The sequence below is a fragment of the Panthera pardus genome, unplaced genomic scaffold (assembly GCF_024362965.1).
Source record: "Panthera pardus isolate Hobbes unplaced genomic scaffold, ASM2436296v1 HiC_scaffold_8, whole genome shotgun sequence".
Lineage (NCBI taxonomy): Eukaryota > Metazoa > Chordata > Mammalia > Carnivora > Felidae > Panthera > Panthera pardus.
The window spans coordinates 58,728,290-58,752,389 of NW_026527013.1; the positions used below are offsets into that span (position 1 = coordinate 58,728,290).

Consider the following 24,100-nt stretch of genomic DNA (forward strand, 5'->3'; position numbering starts at 1 on the left):
TGGGTGTATAGCCTTTACCAGGCTGAGGAAGCTCCTGTGTGTTACCACGCTTGGACTTCTCATCATGTGCAAATAGGTATTGGACATTAACAAATGCCATTTCTGTGTCTATTGAGATAATTGTGTAATTTTCCCCTTAGGTCTATGATGGGTGGGTTTCTTTGATAGATACTCTAATTCTAAATCGTCCTTAAAAAAAAATAAACCACTCTTTCCTTCCTTGTATAAATCCCACTAGGTATATTACTTTTTAAAAGAGAATCGGGGTGCCTGGGTGGCTCAGTCAGTTAAGCAACTGACTTTGGCTCAGGTCATGATCTCACGATTCATGGGTTTGAGACCCTCATTGGGCTCTGTGCTGACAGCTCGGAGCCTGGAGCCTGCTTCGGATTCTGTGTCTCCCTCTCTCTCTGCCTATCCCCCACTTGTGCTCTCTCTCTCTCTTTCTCTCTGTCTCTAAAATAAATACAATATAAAAACAAAAAATTAAAAGAGAATCGTTCCTCAAAGTGTAACTTGCCTACAGAAGAGAGACAATACGTGAGCACAGTCCTGGGAGCAGAAAGAGAACGATGACCATCCCCCCACCGCCCCCCCATCCCAGCCTTATCCTGCAAGGGTTACCCCATCCGGCTTTCTGATACCACTGGTTAGTTTTGTCTGCTTTAAAATTTTACACAAATGGAGCCAGAGGATGGATTACATTCGAAAATACACTGTTGGGTTTGATTAGCAGATTTAGAATCTTTGCATCTATATTCGTAAATGGCATGGCTCTGAGATTTTCTTTCCTTCTCCTGCCCTTATCCGGTTTTGGAACCAATATTATCCCTTGCAAAATGACTAGGGCGGCTTTCTCTCGTTTTTTAGTTTCTGGAACAACTTGCCTCTTCTGATCTTCTTCGTTGAAAGTTTGGTTGAACTCACTTGTAAAATGAGTTTTGGCCCTGAGGTTTTTGGGAAAGTGGTTATTTGAGACTATTTTGGCTTCTTTAATGGTTATTGATCTATTCAAGCCTTCTATTCCTTCTCTCTCCGATTTTGGCATTTTATGCCTTGCCAGTGATTTGTTCTGTCCAGGTTTTCAAATATGTTAGACATACAGTGGTTCATAATATTCATTTACTTTGAAAATGTGTCTTATGTCTGTAGTTACTTTCCCTTTTTTTTTTGTTCAGTATTTTATTTATTTGCAGTTTTCTCCCCTTTTCAGTGACGTGGGGAATTTTAAGAAGTTATCCCATTGTTCCTGGTTTCATTTTATCACATCATGGTTAGAGAATGGGTTCAGATGATATTGATTTCTTTTTTTTTTTTTAACGTAGGGAGACTTCATTTGTGCTTTACTACATGGTTGATTTTGTCACTGTTCCCTATGCCCTCAAAAATAACACATTTTCCCTTTGTTGGAATATCTCCACTTCTGTCTGTGGTCTGGCTGATCTGTTTGTTCTTGTGAGAGATGTGTTAAATCTCAGCCACAGTCTTGGTGTTGTCTGTATGTATCCAAGTCCTTTCACTTGTGACGTTATATATTTTGAGGCTGTATTCTTGGTGAATACATGCTCATTGTTATTAGTAGATATTCTCAATCCATTGTCCTTTTTCACAAGATAGAATGCCCCTTTTTGGCCTTGAACCCTGTTGCATTCGTCTTCTGATTCTAGCGTTGCTCTGCTGAATCTCTTTCATTCCTTATTTCCCTGTTTTTTCCTCCCATGCCTTTTTTTTTTCAATATACGAAGTTTACTGTCAGATTGGTTTCCATACAACACCCAGTGCTCATCCCAAAAGGTGCCCTCCTCAATACCCATCACCCACGCTCCCCTCCCTCCCACCCTCCTCCCATGCCTTTAAAAAAAAAAATTTTTTTTTTAACGTTTATTCATCTTTGAGAGACAGAGAGAGACAGAGCATGAGCGGAGAAGGGGCAGAGACAGGGAGACACAGAATCCGAAGCAGGCTCCAGGCTCCGAGCTGTCAGCACAGAGCCCAACGTGGGTCTCGAACTCATAAGCTGTGAGGTCATGACCCGAGCCGAAGTCAGACGCTCAAATGACTGAGCCACCCAGGCGCCCCATCCCCCCATTCCTTTTATTTTCATCCCTTTAAGTGTGTCTCTGCCAGACTCATATTACTAGATTCTTTTTAAAAAATTCCTCTAAGACTTGCTGTCTTCTGTTTGGTGCAGTTACCCCCTTTATGCTTTAGTCTAATCCCTGTTCTGTTAAGATCTATTTCTCCTGAATTCTTTTTTGTTCCCTATTTATCACACTTTCTTTATTTTTACAAATTTTGCCATATTTCAACAGACAGATCTTATTTTCTGCTGTTGATGTGAAAGTTGGGCATTCCAGTTTAATCTTTTAGTGCTTACCCTTAACACATTTAGACTCTTACTTAGGAGTGTTTTTATTCATTGCACATTATCAAAGTAGCTTATACTTCTGAAGGGAAATATGAACTCCAGAGGAAAAAGGCAGCGTCCTGGGAGCCCGAGGACTTGTGGTAGATAAGCAGAGATCCTTCTACGCTGTATCTGTGTGGTGTGCCTCCACTCAGAGGAGACGTACTAGTCACTTCTCTTGGTTCACAGAATGGGGCGGGAATGGTAGTCCGGGCCAGGTCACGAGAACACCTCAAGCATCCCCTGGGTCTTTTGGAATTAGTGCCCCATCCCCCTCTGGCCTGAACTGTCCTGAAGGGGAAGCCAAGCCACATGGAGAGAGGCCACGGGCAGGCACCGCACCAGCCTCCCAGCTGACCTGCCAACCAACAGTCAGTGTTGGCCGCTGGCACGTAAGTGAGTCACTGTGGGTGTCCAGTCCAGTCTTCAGTGGCCCCGGCCACCATGTGCATGCAATTGCGGGGGAACCCTGCGGAAGGCTGCCCGGCCGAGCCCAGCGAGCCCACAGAATCCCGGGAACTAAGGGTAAATCGTTATTTTGAGGCTCTGAGTTCGAGGGTGGTTTGTTACACAGCATTAGATACCCCGAACAAGTGCCATTAAAAATCTACCATTTAGGGGTGCTAGGATGGCTCACTCAGTTGGGCATCCGACTTCGGCTCAGGTCATGGTCTCACAGCTCGTGGGTTCAAGTCCCGCATCAGGCTCTGTGCTGATAGCTCAGAGCCTGGAGCCTGCTTGGGATTCTGGGTCTGCCTCTCTCTCTGCCCCTCCCCTGCTCATACTCTGTGTTCCTCTCTCTCTCGAAAATAAATAAACATTAGAGAAAATTTTTAAAAAATCAACCATTTTAACCGACTTTATCTTCCCTCTGTTACAATGACCTTGTCCTGAGGTGTGAAGAGGGGAGGGGCAGGGGCCTGTCGGGGACCGAGCCCCTTCTTTCTGTCATCTGCCCCACTGTGCAGCCAGGAGGGAGGACCGCTTCAAGGCTGTTTGCCTGGGCGGTGGTGCCGGTCCTTCCTCCCTTATAGAGGTGATGAGTCCTCAAAGGCTTCCCAGACGGAGACAGAATTTTCTAAGAGCCAATACAGAAGCATTTCCTGTCCTCATCCACTGCCATAGTCACTGTCTTCTCCACTCTGGAAAGTCCTCCTTCCCCCTTCTTACACACACAGACTCACACACAGTCATTCACACACAAAGGCTCACACATAGCATGTCACACACACACACACACACACACACACAGACGGTCGCACACAATCATAGACTCTCACATAGACTCTCACACAATCATTCGCACACGAAGACGCACACACTCACACACACTCCCCCACACAACAGCACTCAACCGCCTTCTGTCTCACAGTTTTCTGCTAGCTTCTCAGCCCTCCCACCCTCCCCTCCTCCTCTGTGGCATCACTAGTGTTGGGTGTCGGGCAGGGAGCCAGCAATCTGTGCGGGCCTCTTGTTTGCACTGAATTTATAGACTCCTTCGGGGGGAGAGAATTGATCTCTTTGTGTCCACGAACCTAGTCTGTTTTTCTATGCAAGTTTTCCTTTACGTAAAGTTTGATCATCTCTTTCATGTGGATCGTGTTCATTTATTAGGAAGGATTTTCTAGTTTTTTGTGTCTTTTGTGAATGGCATACAATTTTCCCCCAAGTATCTTCTGACTGGTCATGGCTGTTGAGCCTTACTACTTGCCTTAGTCCTCTATCTTTCATCTGGTTTGATAGTTTTTCCAGGTGGACAACCGTATCATTTGGAGACAATGACAGTTTAATTGTTTTCCTTCCGGAGACCCCTTTTTTCTTGTTCTTCCCAGAACATTAATTCTGTCGGCCCCCACAAGCCTCTAGGGCATTCTTGTTTCAAGATCCAAGGTTCTAATTCAGAGTCTTCATCAAGTCAGGGAATTTCCCTTCTATATGTAGCGTACTAATGGTTTTACAAGTCCGAAATGAATGTCAGGTTTTATCCAATGCTTCTTTGGGGGCATCCATGTCACTGGTCACATGAGTTTCCGTGTCCATCTATTAACATCCCATTACATTCGTGTTGCTGAGCACTCCCTCAACTCCTGGATTTTCCATCCTGTTTGATCACGACCTGTTCATCTTTTGCTTCTGTGGTGGCTGGGTCCAATAATATTTTGGAAGAATTTTTCATGGGCAATACAGGTTTACATATTTTTATTTTTAAAATATCCTTGCCTCGTTCTCGTAGAAAGAGGCGGAACATTTCCCTTCTTCCTCTGTGTTCTCAAGCCTACTTATACAACTGGAAAACATTTAAAACTCTCTTTCATAAGCAACTCTTGAGCCAAAAGGTAAATCAAAACTACAAGAAAAGTTGCTTAAAAATGAGCCACGAGAGCACAGTGTCAAAATTTGCGGGCTGTTGTCAAATCAAAGCAAACACTCATTTGAAAACAAAAATATATTTATTTGGAAACAAAAATGGCTGGAGGTACCTAGGTGTTAGCTGAGAATTCTCCAAGACCCAGTTTAAAGTGGAAGTAATTTTTTAAACTCTAGGGATGAATAGATGAATACGTACGTAAATGTAAAACCAGGACTGAAAACTACCCCCCCCCCCAAACTATCCACAGAGATTAGCTCCAAGCAGGAAAATGAAATTGGAGAGAACGACAATAATCACATAAGGGCACCTATTTTCATGTTTTATTCTATAAACTTCTATACAGACTGAATCTTTTACAGGCAGAATATATTTTCATGTTGCCTTTGCTTTTTAAAACATCATGCCAGCCACATTGTCCAACCTCAATTCAAATAAAATGAACTAAACCACAGGCTAGCATCGCCAAATCTATCTGCTTGGAAATTTAAAAACAAATCTAAGTAACATGAATTAAGCAATAAATCAGAGCCGAATTACCAACTATTTAGAAAGGAGCGGTAATAAAGGCACTGCATATGAAAACCCACAGGATACTGCCCAAGACCTGTGTACTTAGAGGAAAATAAATAGCTTAAATGTAGTCATTAGAAAAAAGATTGAGAAGACAAGGGAACTGAGTGTTTACCTCAATAAGCTAGGAAATGAACATCAAAATAAATCTAAAGAAAGCAGGCAGAAGAAATTAATGAAGAACAGGAGCAGAAATTAATGAAATAGAATAAAACAACAGTAGGCTTGAGCTATAAAAATGAAAAATAATTCTTTGAAAAAATGGGCAAACTAGACAAAACTAGAAAGCCTGGTCAAGAAGACACATCAGTAACCATAAAAATGGAGCAGCATGACAGATGCACAGATATGTTAAATTATGGGAAATTAGAAATTTTATGCCAATTAATCAGACAATCTCAGGTCAAATGAACAGTTTTGGGGGGCAAAAACATATACGTGCCAAGTGGCCCATGTTGCAGCCTGGCTCACTGGACCTCCAACCCCAATTCCCTCTGGTGTCGTTCTCTCCACTCCAGAAACTACATTTCCCATGTGCCCTTGCAGCTGGAGTTGAGCACGTGACCTGGACCCAGCCAATCAGTTGCACCAAGGCAGGACACCAGAGGTGGAAGTGAGGAAGAAGGGGAGCGGGGTGTAGTGAGGGGTGGAAGGGCTGCTAATGAGAGACCCCAGCTCTGGTGGTAAAGGCATTGTGTTCCACTGGGGCAGCTGTGGCCAAGGTGCCTGGTGACGAGTGGTGGACGCAATGGGGTTTTTGATAGGACAGTCTCTTGGAGGGGGTGGGAATTTCTTCTCACTCTCGTCCATGTCTCTTACCCTCCCAGAAATTCGGGAAACTGTGTAAACCCTGCAGTATATAAGTCTTCTGCCTTAATGGACCACTTGCGGTCTACAGCCAGGAACTTTGATTGATACACCAAAATTGAAGAGGAAAGGGGGAAAAAAAAAAAGAACAGATCTATCCCCCCTCCCCCCCAAAAAGTTAAATCAGAGCCTAATACAAAAAAGGAGGGGGGCAGGGAAGGGAGGAGGAGGAAATAAAAAGAAGGCATCAGATCCAGACAGTTTGATGGGAAAGTTCTACCAAACTTTTAAAGAAAGATAGCTTCTATGGTGGAAATTCTGATTTGTATGTTCATCTCCCGGTTTTTAATACGTTGCTGATGAATTCAAGTTTACAAATGCCTTGCAGGCCAACACAGTGTAGACTGAACAAAAGAGACTTCCAGACTGGAATTTGCTTGTGTGGTGGGCCTCTGGGTTGTCCCTCTAATCTCCAGACCCTCATGGTAAAGGTGGAAAAAGTGGGACCCAGAAGATGGGGTTCATGTGTTCACTCACTGAGCACCCCGCATACCCGAGCTGTTCCAGGCATGAAGATTACAGCAGTGAGCAAAGCATACAGGCTGGTGCCATCACAGAGATCTGGGGATGCTCTCCTAGCAGAAGGAACAGCCAGTGCAAAGGTCCTGAGGCAGGTGTGTGCCGGTCATATTCCAGGAACAGTCAGGAGATCAGGGTAGCTGTAGTGAAGGCCCAGGGGGACGTAGGGGGAGATGAGTCAGAGACAAGTGAGGTCAGAGCTAAGCGAGCATGGGAGGCCACTCGAGGGGTCTGGCTTTTTCTTTGCGGTGCCATGGCCCAGATGGGGGCCTCGGGCCAGGATGGGCGCTGTAGTGGCGTGTGTGTGTGGGGGGGTCTCATCCCAGGCGTAAACATTAGTAAGTGTAATGTAATGTAATGTAATGTAATGTAAATGTAAATGTTTGTAAATGTTTCCATGTGGGACTGAGAGAAAGACACTTCGAGGATGGTGCCCAAGAGGTGCACTCCGAGTCTGGTGCATGAGCTTAGAAGCCCAGGTCCCCGCTGTGTCGTGGTCCCCTGGGCCAGGACGGGGCTGTACGGCAGGCCTGCTGCACACGGCTCGCAGTGGCCGGAGGGGCAGAAGGGGACAGTGTGTGGGGGAGGGGGAGGTGATGAGTGGGTGGCGGAACCCGGACCCTTCCTGGCCTCGATCATGCCTCTGACTGCATTTCTAAGGACATTTTTTTTTTTAATTCCCGTGCTCGGAAGTGCAATTTTGCTGCTATTGAAATACAGTGTGCTTTCTCTTTCCTCGGTCTCTCTGCTTTAATTGTGTACCCCTGGCTCTGCGCCTCTGTGCTGGCCGGCTTGGAGATTCATAATTTCAGGCTGACACCATAGTAACCACTTAGTTTGATTCAAGATTCCAGTGTCATCCCTGGCTGCGCTTGAATAGGACAGGGGGGAGGGAGGAGGGAGGAGGGGGGCCATCTGAAGTCGGCTCCTTACAGCGATGGCAATTATTTCTTCGTTTCCAAGGAAAATGTAAACAGAAGGTCAGCTTCGGCCAGGCCTCTTCATTTCCCTCCCTTTGTGGCGACAGGTTGATTTGGGGAAACTGGGTCTGTTTGTTATTTCTCATCCTGGCTTCCCCTCCCCCCCCCCCCCCCCCCCCCCCCCCCGCCGGTGACAGAGGCAGTGGCAGCTGCAAGGACAGAGACAGAGATGGGGCAGGGCACTGCGGGGCGGGGAGGGGGGTGGAAATGCGGGTCCTAGCAGCTGCAGAAGCGGCCAGAGCCTGCCTGGTGTCCTGAACAGCCCCACCCCACGCTGTCCCCAGCCTAGCCTCACAGCCCAAGCAGGGACCAAGGTTGGCTACCATTGGGGGAGTGGCCTGGAGACAGCCCTGCCTCCCGTCTTCTCAGCAAAGGCCTGGAGCTGCCACCTGTGTGCCCAGGGCCCAGTCCCTCCAGCCCTGAGCCTGCAAGCTTAGTGCAGGTGACATTCCAAAGTCCCCTCCTCCCTCAGCTCTGAGCCCAGCTAGCCACAGTCCCCCGGCCCCTCCCATCATCCGCTTCTGCCCTCAGGGATGCCTCCTTGCCTCAGTGGCCCATCGGCTTCTCCAGCCCACCCCCCGCCACCCCCCCCTCCGTGGGCTCCGACCCCCTTGGCCGGACTGTGCTCTCTGGACCCAGTTTTTGACCTCATCTGTCCTGCGAGCCCCTCCAAACCCTCACACCATCAAAGCTCTGGGCGGTTCTGACGCCTTCCCCTGTCTGAGACTGTTTCCTCATCTGTTAAATGGAGACAGTCAGGGCACCCTCCTTCCGGGCAGCACTCAGAAAGGGGGTCTCTAAACAAAGCTGTAGCCTCTTCTTTCTGAATGTCAAGTGGAACAGCCCGCTTCCCGGCCCCCCGCCCCCCGCAGGTGTGTTGAACCGAAGGTGGCAGGTGTAGCCAATTTTCTTTCCCAACCTTTTCTCTCCCAGCACCTGCCCACCCCCTCCTCTATCACCCCAGCCATGGAAGCATGCTTTCGTTGGGTCTGGGTCCCAAGACGCAGCCCGTGACAGCACCGCCTGCCATTTGATGCATGACAAGTCAGGGGCTGGGGGATTGCATGGCCTCCTTACCGCGAGACTCAGCCAGCTCCTCATCGTGGGGTCTGTCTCTTGTGACACCCCCTTTCCAGGCAGCAACGTCTGCGTTATTGAAGCCTCTTTTGCTTGTAAGTGGCAGAGCCTGGGAAGGCCAGGGAAAGTCCTTCAGGCACAGCCGGATCCAGGGCTCAGGTGATAACATCAGCTCCCCTTCTGTGTGTCTAGCTTTATCTCCCTCCAGCTGTCGGCTTCCTTCTGTGGCTCTCTAAGGAGGGGGAGATGTGGCTGTCGGCTGTTCCAGATTTACTTCCTGCCAGTTGAGCAGAAAGAAAACTTCTCTGCCTCAGCATTTGTAAGTCAACCTGAGAGGGCTCCGAGCGACCTGATGGGGCCTGTACGCCCAGCTTGCTCCCTTGGGACCAGTCTCTGTTTCCAGGGGTAGTGGTCTACGGTTGGCCATTCCTGGAGGGCATGCCTCCGCCAGGGGCTGGGGCGTGTGCATGTGTGTGTGCATGTTTGTGCGTGTGTGTGTGTGTGTGTGTGTGTGCCTGCACAGCTTCCCCAGCGCTGCAGGCAGTGGGGATAATTTTTCTCAAGGTGGAGAAGTGATGTTACCAGAAGAAGGGCAGACATGTGGCAAATGTTTGAGGGGGGGTGTCGGGAAAGGTTTCTTTCAAATGGCAGCGAGTCCTACAACACAAGCTAAGAAGACAGGAGCCCTGGCAGTGACCCTGCTGGTCAAAGGACATTTACTTCCTCAACATTTCTAGAGGGTCAAGTCCACAGGAGGCCTAGTTTTACGTCCAGGCCGGGGAACTCCGAGCCACAGTTTTATTGAAGTAGGACAATGCAACTCAAAAATACTGTGTGTCACTTACTTCCACCAAAAGCTGATGAATGACTGGGGAGCCGTCACTTCTGCATTTGGCCCGGCGGTGGACCTCTGCCATCTCTGTTTCCAAATGCTGAAGGGGGGTAAGAGTGCTGGTGGGGGCTCCACTCAGGAAAACAGGTTTATTCTTTCTTGATTCTATTTGCAGAATATTGGAAAATACTCAAAAATAGAAAGGAAGTGAGGGCGAGGGAGGGAGAGAGAGGGACAGAGAGGGAAAGAGGAGGAGAAAGGACAAAGACAAATACCTATCGGTCCCTATCTACTCACAGAATTCAGTGCCTCCCAGAAAGACTTCAAGTTCCAGCCTTGTCACCTGCCGGCTTGGGAAACTCCTGCCCCTCTCTGAGCACAGGTCCTTGTCTGTGGGGTGGGTGCAAGGGCGGTTGCATGGGATGACCCAGCCCCGAGCCTGGCTCAGGAGGGGCTCCGGGAGCCTTAGCTGTTGGTATTTGGTGTTCTCCATGTTGCTAGAAAACATTTTTAAACCACACTTAAAAAAAGGCTTTCTATTGTGGAGATTCTGAGACCTCCAATTAACTGCATTCTGCTGCTTTCCCGAGGCTGGCCGAGCAGCTGTGCCTTCGAGTAAGTTGGGTGCCTTTAGGCTCCCTCACTCCTTGGGGGTACTCAGCCAGAGGTGGCGGCAGCCTGGGGGTCCGGGCTGAGCTCACTGAGCCTCCTGCCCCCACTCTGGCTCACTGCAGGAGGTGTGTGGGGGAGGGGCTGCCCGTGGCAGGATGCACTTGGCCGTTTCCTAGGAAACCCAGCCAGTGAGTGGGGAGGGACTGTTGGCCGCTCCTGGGACTCTCGGGGCACGGGAGGAAGCCCGTAGCGGGGCCCAGAGTGCTGCCAGCTCACTGGGGTTCTAGCCCCCATGTCTCCTCTGGGTCTCAATTCTGCCACATGTGTGTGGGTGGAAGGTGGAGGAACCCGGGTGCTGTGATTTCTGAATGCAGTGTGGGCTCTGCCTACCTGTGTTTCACACTCAGTCTTGAGCCTACCCGGGGAACTGCCCCTGCCAGTCTCCTCCCTCCAGGCCAGCCCCTCACTCCGGTGTACTGGCTGGATCCTGTCCCCAGTGACTCCAATCCCAGCTTGCATCCACTCTGCCACAGACCTGCCCCTGCTAGTGTTCCTGTGGCAGCCAGTTGTAGGCGATCTTTCTCCCCTCTGGGTACCTTCCTCACCACTCTGGGACACCCCGTGGGAGGGCAAGGGAGACCTTGTGCCATGCTTGGTCAGCAGTGGGGGCACTGTCTGCCCCCACCATCAGTCAGGCTCCTAATTTCATAATCTCCTACCCCAGGAGCCCCCGAGGGGGCTCTTCTTCTTCCAGGAGCCCCTGGCACACAACACCCTTTCCTCCACAATTTGGAACAACAAGAGTAGGTACCACTTTCACGCTCCTGTGTCCTGTGCATTTCACACGTCGCCTCTGACTTCATAGCAACAGGGAAGGATGGTGCGGTGCCCAGCGTGCAGATGGTGAAACTGAGGCTCAGAGAGACTTCACATCTGGCAGAGCGATGGTACGCCTAAAGTTTTGGGACAGGCCACAAAGGCCGGGCCACCAGGAACAGGTGCATTGGGGCTGCGAGGTGTACAGGGTCCAGTAGCAATGCCTGTCCACATCTTGAACTTCACCTCAAGGCTCTGGTCCCCCGAGAGACCACCATGAGCACCCAGGTTGGCTCGGGGAGAGAAAGACACCCCAGGTTGTCAGCTGCAGTTGCTGAAAGTGCCTTGTGCGGGTTGCTATTTTTGGTGATCTCTGTGACCAGCTTCTGCAGAGAAGGCATTTTAAGTCTGTGTTTGAAGAAACTGTCATGACTTGTGTAAATGTGCATTAATGAGCTATGTCCTGGTTAAGACACGGGTTTTTCCTTAATGTTCAGCTAATTTGCGGGAAGCACCTATACACTGGGAGCCCGGGTCTGGTTCACACATGGCTGCTTCCCTTTGGCGCCCGGGACAGGGAGTTTTGCTGTCCTGAGCTGCACCAGGAGCCATCAAAGCCTGCCCTCAGCTCCCACTTGTTCCAGTACCAAGGAGCTCATGGGAGCGTGGCCAATGAGGGCTGGGCCAGAGCCACACTGCCTGAGGTGTAGGTGCTGGCTCTGTCCCCTTAGGAGCTGTGTGGCTGTGCAAAGCCACTTAAACTTTCTATGGTGCCTCAGCCTCCCTATCTGTTAAATGGGAGGAAATAACAGCACCTAATTTGGAAATAGTATTGTTCGGAAGATTAAAAGAGCTAAGATATGTCAAGTGTTTAGAACCATTCCTGGAGCTACGGAGGTGTTTAGAAAACAAAGTCAGGAAGCAGGTAGAGATGTACGGGGCAGGCAGGATGCCCCAAGTGTGGACTACATCTACAGCCTCCCGCAAAACACTTTGCTTAAGGTGGCTGAGTCTTGGGCTATGTGCCAACCCTCTGGAGCCAGGTGTGAGCCTAGGATCCCTGACATGAGGCGGCCATCCGAACAGGTGTCCCGTTGGATGGAAAGTGACTCACAGAGGCAGAGGGAAAGGGAGCCCCACTCCCCTGCCCCTGCCCTAGTCTGGTGGGGGGGGGGGGTGCTCTCAGGACCTCAGGATGCTTATAGCTTTAACACTGGCTATTATCCTCTCCTGGCTTCTCCTCCCAAGGGATTCTGGCGTTTTCCCTGGGGAGCACTTTGCAGGATCTCACAAAAGTGGCCTGGAGTGTGTAGTTGAAAAAAAGCATCTCAACGAATTCTGATACATTTCCTCCCCTATTGAGAGCCACTGACATGGAAAAAATCGACACTAGAGAAAAAGCGTTTGCAAAGACTTTTGATGCAAACATGGCCTGAGGTCTTAGACATGAGAAAAGTCTCAAGCTCTGGGGAAAGGATGGGTGGCAGTGGGCTGGGGCAGACTGGGTAGGGCACCCACTTCCTGGGCCCTGCTGGGCAGGGTTGGCCCCACCTGTTCAGACAAAGGCAGGTGGATGCATGGCTGGTCACCCACCCAGCCCCTGAGTTCCCAGTCAGATGCCGGCTGCAGCTATGGGCCCTCGGCAGCAAGGCTCCAGCGGAGTCCCCTTTGCTGGGTGTCAGGCCCTGGGCATGATGTCGGCTCCAAGAGGGGGCACTGCTCTGGGGATCTCTGGCGCCCTCACTCTTGGTCTAGCTCTTCTCCTTTGGCTAGTTCCCTTTACCCACCTCCCAGGCAGGACCTGAATCCCGACAGTTCTGCTGTGGTCTGGCTAGGCTCAGGGGAGTATCAGGAGAGTCAGTGCGGCTGGATGGTGAGGGCTTGAACACCGGGCAGCAGAGTAAGGTGGGCACTGCGTAGCAAGGTTGAGGGAGAGTCTCCCCTCAGCTGGAATGGAGAAAGGAGTAAAGGGTGGAGACATGGAGGGGGCAGCCTGGCTGTCAGAGAGAGGAGAGGGGCTTGTGAGGGCAACCCCTCTCTTCTACCTTAGCTGCTGTATTTATCCCAGGCAGCTGGGGGGCTTGATGGAGATTATGGACAGGTGAGTTCCCCACCAGGGGAGATATTAAAAATATTTATAACTGGTGGAACAGGGTCCCAGCGGATCGGAAGGGGTTGTGGGCCACATGCTGGAGCAGAGACTTTTGGTGCCAGACGTTAACCTACCAGTACCTTCTTAAGAGACCAGGGGTCCTGGGATTCAGGGGCAGCTGGGGTGATTAGGGGGTACAGACAGTGGTCATTTTCTAACCAGCTGTGAAGTGTTTTCATGTATTTTTCAAAAATTTTTTAAATGTTCATTTTATTTTAGAGCGACAGAGACAGAGTGCAAGCAGGGGAGGGACAGAGAGAGAGGGAGACACAGAATCGGAAGCAGGCTCCAGGCTCTGAGCTGTCAGCACAGAGCCCGACGTGGAGCCCGAACCCATGAACCACAAGATCATGACCTGAGCTGAAGTCGGACGCCTAACTGACTGAGCCACACAGGCGCCCCTCATATTTTTTGTTAAGTTCATTTATTTATTATTGAGAGAGAGAGAGAGAGAGTGAGAGAGCATGCATATAAGGGGGGGGAGGGGCAGAGAGGAGAGACAGAATCCCAAGCAGGCACTGTGCCATCAACGCAGAGCCCGATGCGGGGCTCAAACTCACAAACTGCGAGATCATGACCTGAGCGGAGATCGAGAGTCGGCACTTAGCCTCTTGAGCCACCCAATAGCCCCAGTGTTTCCCTATTTTTAACAACTGGTATACTATACAGGTGTGCACTGCTGAAGGCCAGTTCTGTCCCTTGAGGCCCCGCCTTGGGGCCACTGCTGGGTGAGGGGACGTTTGGGACCATCCACATGACAGATGATGAGGCTGAACAAGGGGGAGGCAGTGGGGATGCAGGGGAGGGTTTAGGAGGGAGAGTGGTTTAGGAGGCTGATTTCCCCAGACTTGTGGAGAGGTGGGTGTGCCGGGAAGGCCCAGATCCTTAGCAGGGACTCCTGAGCTGTTCACTCGGAACCATCTTCCTCTTTATTCTTTATCCCTCCTCCAAACCCTGGTCCCTGCTCCTCCGGGCCCTGGTGCATCCCCCTCCCCCACCCCCAGCCCACTGTAGGGATCAGCCTCTTGACAACCTTTAGCTCTGCCGAGTGGTGGGAGTTTATCCGCTTGGCTGGGCCTGCTCCTAGCCCCAGAGGACCATGGCGCCTTCAATTACTCCAGGTGCAAATTCATTTCATCCAGATTCACAGAACGGCTGCGGAGGGCTGTGCTCTGGCTTTATTGCAAAATGCATTATTTTCCCTCCTCTCTCAAAAATATTTATCTATGCTAATTTAGCACGGGAGCCAGCTAAGTTCTGCATGGGGAATTGCCCTATTAATTCTGCCGCCTGGAAATACTGGGTCCGGCTGCAGCCGTTCCTGCTGCTTCCGGCTGGAGGGCAAAGCCGGGGAGCCTCCTCCCTCAGATTGGCCCCCCAGGCCAGAATGGGAACAGGCCCCCTGGCTGGACTGTTCAGAGAGGTGCTGGGGAGCCTCTGCATCCCACATAACTCTTACCGGCTGAAAAAAAATAAACTTTTGCCTTTGGGAGGCAAGGTGGGAAGGGCCCACCTTCTCAGGTGGCCAGAGGTGAGTTCCATTCTGGGGCGTGCTCCCCTGCTTATCCACTGGGTGACCTTGGTCCCGTGACAAGACCTCTCTGAGCCTTGGTTTCAGCATCTATAAAACGCACCGATGACCTTGCAGGGAGGCCATGTGATGCTCTCAAAGCTGCGGGCACGAAGCAGGTGGTCGTAAAGGGGGTTATTGTGGTCACCCTGGATGCCTCCTGTCCCCTCACCCTCTCCCACTCCAACCAGCTCCCCAGTCCATGATCCAGCCGGCCGCCTCCGGGGTCTTTCTCGTCACGCCATCCCCCACCGGGAGAATGCAGTCCCGAGGTGCATTTTTTGTAACTCTGGTCCATTTTCCCAACAGCTGTGATCCTCTTAAAATATAATTGGGATCGTGGCACCCCACTGCTCAAACGCTCTGTGTGTCTTTTGGGGCACTCGGGGCAGAAGCCAGGCCCAGGCCTCCGCCGCTGTTCTCCTTCGTGTGTTTGGGGCACTTGCCCCTCTGCCCACTGACTTCTGCCATGGGACAGCGGCCTTGCTCTTGAACCCAGTCTTTGCCATGCTCTTCCCTCGGCCTGGGGCACTTAACTCCCTTTCTTCATGCCCTAGGACTTGTCCCCTCATTTGGGTTTGGGCTCCAAGGTCACCTCCACAGAGAGGCCCCCCTGGCCTCCCCTACTGCCTGGACAGTCCCCGTCACTTTCCTTGTGCAGGGCACGCCTCGCGCTGACCATTCCCACGTATCTGTTTGGGTCTGTCTGCCACGCAGCAGCCCCACCAACATCGGCGTCCCCCACCTCCTCTCTTCCTAACAAGATCCAGGTTTAGTTCCACTGCCCACCCACCCGCACCTGCTCCTGGGTCTAAACCGATCACCATGACTCTGTTCCTCTCGCCATTGACGGCCTTAGAGACCACAGGAGACCCCAGTCCAGCCAGAGGTGTGAGGTGGTTTCTGGGAAAGGTTGTACTGTTCTTGTTTCTCTTTTCTATTTTTCATGAAGGTGTCATATAACGCACACAAAGTAAAACTCGCCCTTTTTAGCAGACAGTTCGGTGAGTTTTGACAAACACGGGTAGCCATGGAATCACCGCGACAATCAAGCTGCAAAGCAGTGCGTTACCCCCAGACTCCACTGCGCCGTCTGGAGCCACCCCCTCGTCCTGCTCCTGGGCAACCACGGAGCTGAGTTCTGTCGCTACAGCTCTTCCCTGTCTCTGAACGCTGCAGAAGGGGAATCGCAGAGGACGCAGCATCGTGAGTCTGGTTTCCCCGGCCGGAATTCCGGATTCGTCTTGTCGTCATGCACACCTTCCATTTTATGGCACAACGGTGCCCAGTTGTACAGCTGCACCACTTTGCTCATTCCTTTCCCAGTTGAGGGATATTTGGGTTGTGTCCAGGTTTGGGCCACTAGAAATAAAGCTTCCATAAACATTCCTGTAGAGTTTGTGCTGACACGTTTCCGTCAACTTAGGTCAATACCGAGGACTGAGATGGCCGGGGCTTATGGGAGACGTATGTTCAGCTTTACAAAAAGCTTCCGAACCCTTTTCTAAAGTGGCTGTCCTCTTTTGCACGCCTGCAGTGGTAGATGGGAGTTCGGTGGTTCTACATCCTCACGGGCACTTGGTCTTGTGAGTTTTTTATGTTTTTGTTTTGTTTTGTTTTTGTTGTTAGCCTATTAGACATAGACGGGTAGTGGTATCTTATTGAGGTTTTAACTCATATTTCCTTAATGACAAGTGATCCTGGGCATCTTTTCAGGTGTTCTCTTGCCATCTGTACATCTTTTTTTGCTGAAGTGTCCGCGCAAATCTTGTGTGTATTTTAAAATTAGATTATTATTTTCTTTTTATTGGGTTTTGAGAGTTCTTTATATATTCTGGACCCAGGCTTTTTATCAGACACACGATTTCACATATATTCTTTAAGTCTTTGCTCTCTCTTCACAGTGTCTTTCGAAGAGGAGAAGTTCTCGTTTTGGTCAAATCCAATCCATCAGTTTTATCTGTTGTGAAATGAGTTGTGATTTGGGTTTTGAATCGAAGGGCTCTTTGCTCAACTTAGGTCACCAGGATTCTTCCTCTGTTTTCTTTTAGAAGTTTTATGGTTTTAGGTTTGCAGTCTGGTCCGTTGGAAGTTTTTTTTTTTTTTTTTTTGATAGAATTCAAGATATAGATTGAAGTTGTTGTAATTCTTTTTCTTTCCCCTTCCTCCTCCTCCTCCTCCTTCTTCTTCTTCTTCTTCTTCTTCTTCTTCTTCTTCTTCTTCCTTTTCTTCTTCCTCATATTTTGCATATGCTATATAACTGTTTCAGCCTTAGCTGCTGCAGCCACTACCCTTCTATTGGATGGACTTGGAAACTTTGTCAAAAATCAATTGACCATGAATGTGTGGGTGTATTTCTAGACTCTGGTCTGATCCACTGATCTATGTGTTCATCCTTTCTCTAATACCTCTCTTCTCGATGGTGGTAACTTTATAATAATTCTTGAAATAAAGTAGTGAACTTTTTCCTCTTTAAAAAGTTGTTTCCATTTTCGTTTCTTTGCCTTCTCGTGTCAAGTGTAGAATTAGATTGCCTATTTCTACAAAAATCCCACTGGGATTTTGACTGGAACTGCACTGTATGTATAGATCAGTTGAGGGTGAATTGACATTTGAACAATACTGAATCTTCCGATTCAGGAATAAAACATATCTCTCCATTTCTTTTCAGTCTTTGATTTCTTTCATCAGTGTTTTTAGTTTTTGACAGGAAGATTTTGAACTTACTTTATAAGATTTAAGTATTTCATAATTTTTGATGCTACTGTAAATGGTACTTCTTAATATCAATTTCAAGTTGCTCATTTCCAGTGTATAAAAATGTAATTGGTAATACTTATGTATTGCTCTTGTGTCCTGTACTGTTGTTTAGCTCACTCATTAGTTCTATCAACTCCCTCTTAGATTCCTTAGGATGTTCTACATCAATAATTATATCACCTGCATTTTTTCAATCTCTGTCTTTTATGTCTGTTTCTTGCTTTAGTGCATTGGCTAGGACCTCCAAGACAATGTTGACTAGAAGCACTGAGGGTGGACATCACTTATTTTTCTTGAACTTAGGGGGAAGCATTCAGTCTTTCACCATTATGTATGATTTTAGCTGGAGGTTTTCGTAGATGACCTTTATCAGGTTGAGGAAGTTTTTAATCCTGCATGGATATTTTGCTGTTCTTAAAAGGAGGCAGAAAGAAGAAACTCCCTTTTCTTCTGAACAGCTTTGTATCTGTTATGATGTCTGGAACTTTGGCAGCCATTATGTGGCCACGAGGAGAGTTCGTTTGAGGAGCAAAGCCAACCCACTGATGATGGGAGACTGGAGAGACGGAAATAACCTGGGTCCTTTCCGTCATTGGTTCACTAAATTAAGTGGTCCTGGACCCTCCCCTACCACTAGAATTCTTACTATGGAGGAAAATAGGAAATTCAGTATCCTTATTGCTTAAGCCTTTGAATCAGTGAAAGAAAGACAAATACCAAATGATTTCACTCATATGTGGAATTTAGGAAATAAAAAAAAAATAAGCAAAGGGGAAAAGAGAGAGAGAGAGAGAGAGACAGAGAGAGAGAGAGAGAGAGAGAGAGAGAGAGAGAGAAAGAGAGAGAAACCTAGAGACAGATTCTTGACTATAGAGAACAAACTGATAGTTACCAGAGGAGAGGTGGGGGGAATGGGGATTAAGGAGTACCCTTGTTGTGATGAAAAATAAAATGATTTCAAAGAGAAATAAAATAATTTTAAAAATATAAACCCCTGTAAGAATGGACTGGGGTTAAAATCAGGTCTTGGCGATGACGTGTGAAAGGGAAAAAGGAGGAGAAAGAAACAATTAACCTGAGGGAAGAGCGAGCTCTGTTCAGATTCCCCATCTGAGTCTGAGAGCCCAGTATATATCTGCCACGTAAGGAACGGTATTTTTTTCCTCTCTCGGAGCGACAACTAGTGAGACTTGTTCTTCAGTCATGAGCTCTGTTATTCAGAAGATAAACTATACAGATCACAACAGGGAAAGAGAACATGTAATGCTTGCAAAATTCCTGTGCGGGGTTGTTCTCTGCCTAGAATTTATGCTCGCTTGCAGTTTCACATTTCAGTTTGATGAACCTCGGATGAGGTAATGGCATTGTGACTGGCTGTCACCTCCCATCAGCCCATCCCTCCTGGCCCCGGGAAGAGGCTAGACAGGGTCAGAACGCACCTCCCACACTGGCTTGTCATGCCTGCTGGCAGAAGCCTACTGTGTGTGCTGGGCTGGGGGTGGACGGTCCCTTCCCTGTCACCAGTCTCTGCTCCCCACCCCACATGACAGCACATGACTCCTGCTACCTTGGAATGTTCCTGACTACTTGGATTTATACTTTTGGTCATACGGTGTAGGGGTTAAAGTTGGAAGCTCAAGGCACAGTGTTAGTGTTCAAATCCTGTTTCTGCCACATACTAGCCTGTGCCTCTGTTTCTTTATCCATAAAAAAGGGGGTGCTATTTGTACCTACCCCAGATGCCTGTGTGAGGATTAATCCACATGCATAGGACCTGGCAGAGATTAACCATCTCTGGGCTAACCATATCCTCTGGGCTAAAGGATACTGTGCAGGGGAGGAGAAGGGGTGACTCCAGATGGTGACCAAGAGTGAGTCCCACAAAGGGGCCAAAATCTCATCGTGGCCCCAGCATCTCAGTCCAGGAGCCAGGGAGGACACCCCGTTGGTGACACTCAAGAACAGATGGGCGTTCAAACAAATGTGGGATGGAGGGGTGGAGGGTGTCCCAGACCATTGGCAGGGCCACATGTGGGCATTAGGGTGTGAGGAGGTGACTACAGGTGGCAGCAGGTATGGTCTGTGCCCCCAGGTGACATGACACCGGGGAGATGTATGGAGTTAAAGCATCTGAAACCTATAAGGGGAGTCAGGCAGGACCATGGCAGTCAGTGTGCTTCAGGCCCGAGCTTGATGTTGGATGTGGGGTATGGCCTCCTGGGGAGGGCCATGGGGCACAGGTCAGGGATCTGTAGAGGGTGATTCTTCAAATGGGACAGGGTTGGCGGTGGAGGATGAGAGCCAGAACTCACAGGTCCATGGCCATCCTGACTGTGGGCAGGGAAGAAATCCACGGACCAGATTAAAGATTCCTTGGGGTCCTCTGGAGCTGTTGACAAGTGGAGAGAGGTCCAGGAGATTGGAGCTGGGAGAAGCTGAGTCCAGGGCCTGGCCTGGCTAGTGCCTGGGCCATTTGAATGGCTCCTGCTTCTAAGGAGGAGGGGAGCCCCCGCCAGTTCTGGATCGCAGGGCCGGCTTATTGATGGCCCCTCCCCATCCAGCTTGTCACCTCAGTGCTGACATAGGAACCTCACAGGTGGAATAACCTGTTTATCTGAGAAAAGTTTTGGATTTACGGAAAGGTTGCAAGGACAGTACAGAGTTCCGTGCACACTCACCCAGTTTCCCCTGCTGTTACCAGAGTATGCCAGTGTGGGACACCTGTCACAGCGAACAAACCAGCGCTCACGGTAACGACTGTCCGCGATGGATTCAGGTTTCCTTAGCTTTTACCCGATACCCCTTTTTTTTTCTTCCTCAGGACCCCATTCAGGACACCACATTACATGTGGCCATCATGTCTCCTCAGGCTCCTCTCGGCTCTGATGGTCTCTCACTTCCCCTCTTCTTGATGACCTTGACAGTTTTGGGAAGCGCTGGTCAGATATATTGTAGAATGCCCCTAGATTTGTCTGATATTTTTTCCTCATGACTAGACTGGGGTTATAGGTTTTGGGAGGAAGACCCCAGAGGTAAAGGGTCATTCTCATCACATCATATCACAGGAGCCCGCTGCCAACATGATATATCACTGTTCGTGTTGACCTTGAGCGTCTGGCTGAGGTCATGCTTGTCGGGGGTTTCCACTGCAAAGTTAGTCTTTCTCTTCTTTTCCACACTGAACTCTTTGGAAGGAAGGGCAAACATAGTTTTATGCCCGTTTCGCCTGGGAGAAAGCGGCACACAGGGGCGTGAAGTTTCTTTCCCAGTGGCCAAGCTGGCATTGAAACCAGACAGTTCTCTGGAGCCTTTCTGAAAAGCTGTCAAACAATATCACCTGGAGAAGGCATCAAAGGGCTTTAAATAGGCAGGGTGGGCGCTAAGGGGAGAAGGGACCTGTGGGAAGCCCCTTGCTTCTTTGAGAAAGGAATGCACACAGGCAAAGCTTTTACCTACGAGACAGGGTGCTTCCCAGTTAACTTTCTCATGAATTTAGGGGGTCCCTGTGTTCTCTGCTTGCTTTGCACTGCTTTTCCTTATTTGGGTAAAAGTTCTTGATTTCCCTTTGGGGTGGCACCCCCTCCCCCACGAAGTCAGCCATGCTGGGTCTCTCCACTAGCATCATGCTCCCCTGTCCACAGGGTGGACACAAGATTCAAGCCAGACCAGTCATACCTCCCCACTCCCCAGGACTTAGGAGCGTCACATGGTGGGTTGGCATTAGTCACCCACTCTGCTCTGCACCGGAGGGGGGCCTTCCCAGGCTTTCTTGCTCTCTGGCTTACAGGCAGCTTCAGCCAGTAGGAGGAACGGGTAGATTAGTGAAGAAGAGGAAAGGCAGACTCTCCTTCTCACCGTGGTGTCTCCCGTGGTGGTCCCAGCCTCCACGTGGAGACTCCTGTCTGCTGCTATTGCTGGGGTTTTAGCTCCCTGAGCAGCCCTGGACCCCAGACCAGCAGCAGCCCCTCCTCTCATCACCTCTCTACTCTTAAGAGTGGCCACAGCTTCCACTGGGTTCACCTCTGGGTTGTGTTGCTTGTCAGTGTTCCATCAGCTACATAACCAATCCCCTGTATTCAATGCCCTTTTTCAAAAGACCTAGAGTGGTTTCCGTTTTTTGGACTGATCTATGTGAAAGCCATTTGGAGTGGATGCTTCCCTGGGAACACGTGCTGAAGACTGCCTACCAGTTCTTACAGCCTTAGAGTCCACACATTCCTGAGGCCTGGCTGTCCAGCGACCCTAGATCCTTCTGTCATGTTCCTTTCTGGTTGCGATTTCTGTTTCTCTTGCTTTGGTCTCAAGACTGTAGCTTATATGAGGAAAGGCTTTTTCCAGTTGGATCATAGTCTATGAATAAGTGGCAAAGAATGATGGTCTCCTGGTGAAAACAAAACCACGAAGCTATTTTCTCTCTCATTTTCCCTCTCTTGTCCCCTTCCTAGAGTCATAGTGTTGCTTTTGTTCTGGAAGCATTATAGGGAAGCTAGATTGGTGTGGAGCTGTGCTCCACAATGTGCCTGCGTGTGGAGCTGGGGCAGGGAGCCTTGTGAACTGTCTGCATCTGTGGGAAAATGGACGCACGAGAGACAGGCTGGAATCCCTCATCCCTGGAGGGGCTGGCTCCAGTATGAGTATCCTGGGGAAGGTTTTGGATGAGGTTGACTTGGGCACTGTGCTCATCCTTGGTCCAGACACCGTGGCCACGTGAGAGGGTAGGCCAGCTACCGAGGAAGGGCGGTTGCATGGAGATAGCCCCTGGGGAAGCCCACTGGTGTCTGTCTGGGCAGCAAGTAGACAGAAATGCCCTTTGGGCCATATTTAGCCCGAGCTTCCAGAGTTTTAACAATAACATGACATTTTATTTCCATTTGCCATTGCTTCCCATGTGTACATCTTCCTCAGGGACATTATTCCATGCTCAGACATTAGAGCTGCTCAGTGTTGCACCTGTCACTACAGGTGCTCTGTCATCCTAGGCTTGCATGCCTGGGGTACAGTGCTGGTGGCAGGCTGGATCTTTTGAGGTCTTTGCAATTGTATATCCTCTGAGTCTTTAACAGTGTTCCTGCTTTTGCTTTACTGCTCAGGCAGCAAATTCCACAGGGAGGGGACAAAATGAGCAAGGTCTCCAGGGCTCCATCGAGACTTTGCTGTACTCTCAGAGCTCCCTCTGGAACTCACTTCTCTGCCAATTGCCATTTCTCCCTGAGGATGGCCAGAACCTTGCAGAACTTGCTCAGGAATCAGCTGGATCTGCCCAGGGTGAGGCCATAGGCATGCAGTCCCTGCTTGTGTCTCCACCTCTGCACCAGTCAGCCTGGGCTGAGAGGAAGGAAGATGACAGTATGGGGCTCGAGTGCTGAGAGCACCTTGTGCAAGCCAGAATACCAACCAGCTCCTTACCTCACTTTTACCTGGATGAGAGCCCACAAAGGCAGGTGCCAAGAGTATTGCTGTTGTCCTTTATGCAGGAGGATGTCAGATCCAGAGCGGCCAGTTGGCCACCTCATGGTAACACTGTGGGTCAGAGACATGCCTTCTGTCCATGCCCCTCCCCACGACGGAGAAGGCTGGGTCCCTCTATTTTTTCCACAGTGGGGTGTGTCTAGAACTGTACCAGTAGGAGCCCTTCCCCCAAACAGAAACCACCCAAGGTCTTATAAACATAGAGAATTTAATACAGGGGATTTGTTACAGAAGTGATAGAATTGCTAAGAAGCCAAACACCAGCTGGTAAATCAAATAACCCAGAGACTGGTGACTACCATCCCAAAGAGAGAAGGTAATGTCACCACGGCGTAGAAGCCAGGGCCCCGGGTTGGAGCCACAGTGGGGGTTTCCCAGAAGCAGCTGGGACTGTGGAGGGGAGTTCAGTTTAGGGGAACCTGGGGGTATGGAGGAAACATGGCTTTGCCAGAGATACTGCCAGCAGCCAACCGAGAGGGGAGAAACACTCTGGCTGCTCTCCTCCTGCCCTCCGTCTTTCATCAGTGCCTCCCATTGGATGAAGCCATCAAGAGAATGAGAGCAAGGAGGCCTGGGAAATGTAGTGCCTTGTGATGCGAGCAGGGCCAGGGAAGGGAAGGGAAGGGAAGGGATCTGAGTGCAAAAAGGCAAATCTCAGACATGGTATCCGACGTCTTCATGGCCGGGCGTAGTGTGGCTCAGCCTGGAGTCAGAGCTCAGTGGTTTCCCACACCTAACTGAGGGCACACCCCTGACCCTCTGAGCTTGCTCTGAGGAGCAGCAGGGACATTTGGGCTCCACCTGACCTAGGCTGAGGGGCAGGGGGTGAGGCACGGAGGAAGGACAGACAGACAGAGGAAGAGGAGAGCAAGATAAATGAGCTGTGGGTGCTGGAGGGACGCAGCCGGGGTGGACTGCTTTCTTCCGGGAAGCCAGCGTTCTTTTTCCCAGTCCTTGGCTGGCAGTGTTCCAACTCCACCTTTTACAGGCAGTGAAAGGGTTCGTAAAGGGACAATTTGTCCCTAGAAGTGAAGGGACAGTGGCCACTAGGACAGGTTGTCTGAACAGGCTGTCAGGAAGGGTTGGGGCTGCTAGGGA

At 49.9% G+C, this 24,100-nt stretch overlaps 1 long non-coding RNA gene across 1 annotated transcript; it reads left to right on the forward strand.

The window, feature by feature from the left end:
• Positions 1 to 8,355: 8,355 nt before the first annotated feature.
• LOC109256081 (uncharacterized) lies at positions 8,356 to 16,159 on the forward strand. Its single transcript, XR_002075502.2, has 2 exons — positions 8,356 to 9,110; positions 15,767 to 16,159. It is a non-coding gene; the product is annotated as an uncharacterized LOC109256081 (long non-coding RNA).
• Positions 16,160 to 24,100: the final 7,941 nt, after the last annotated feature.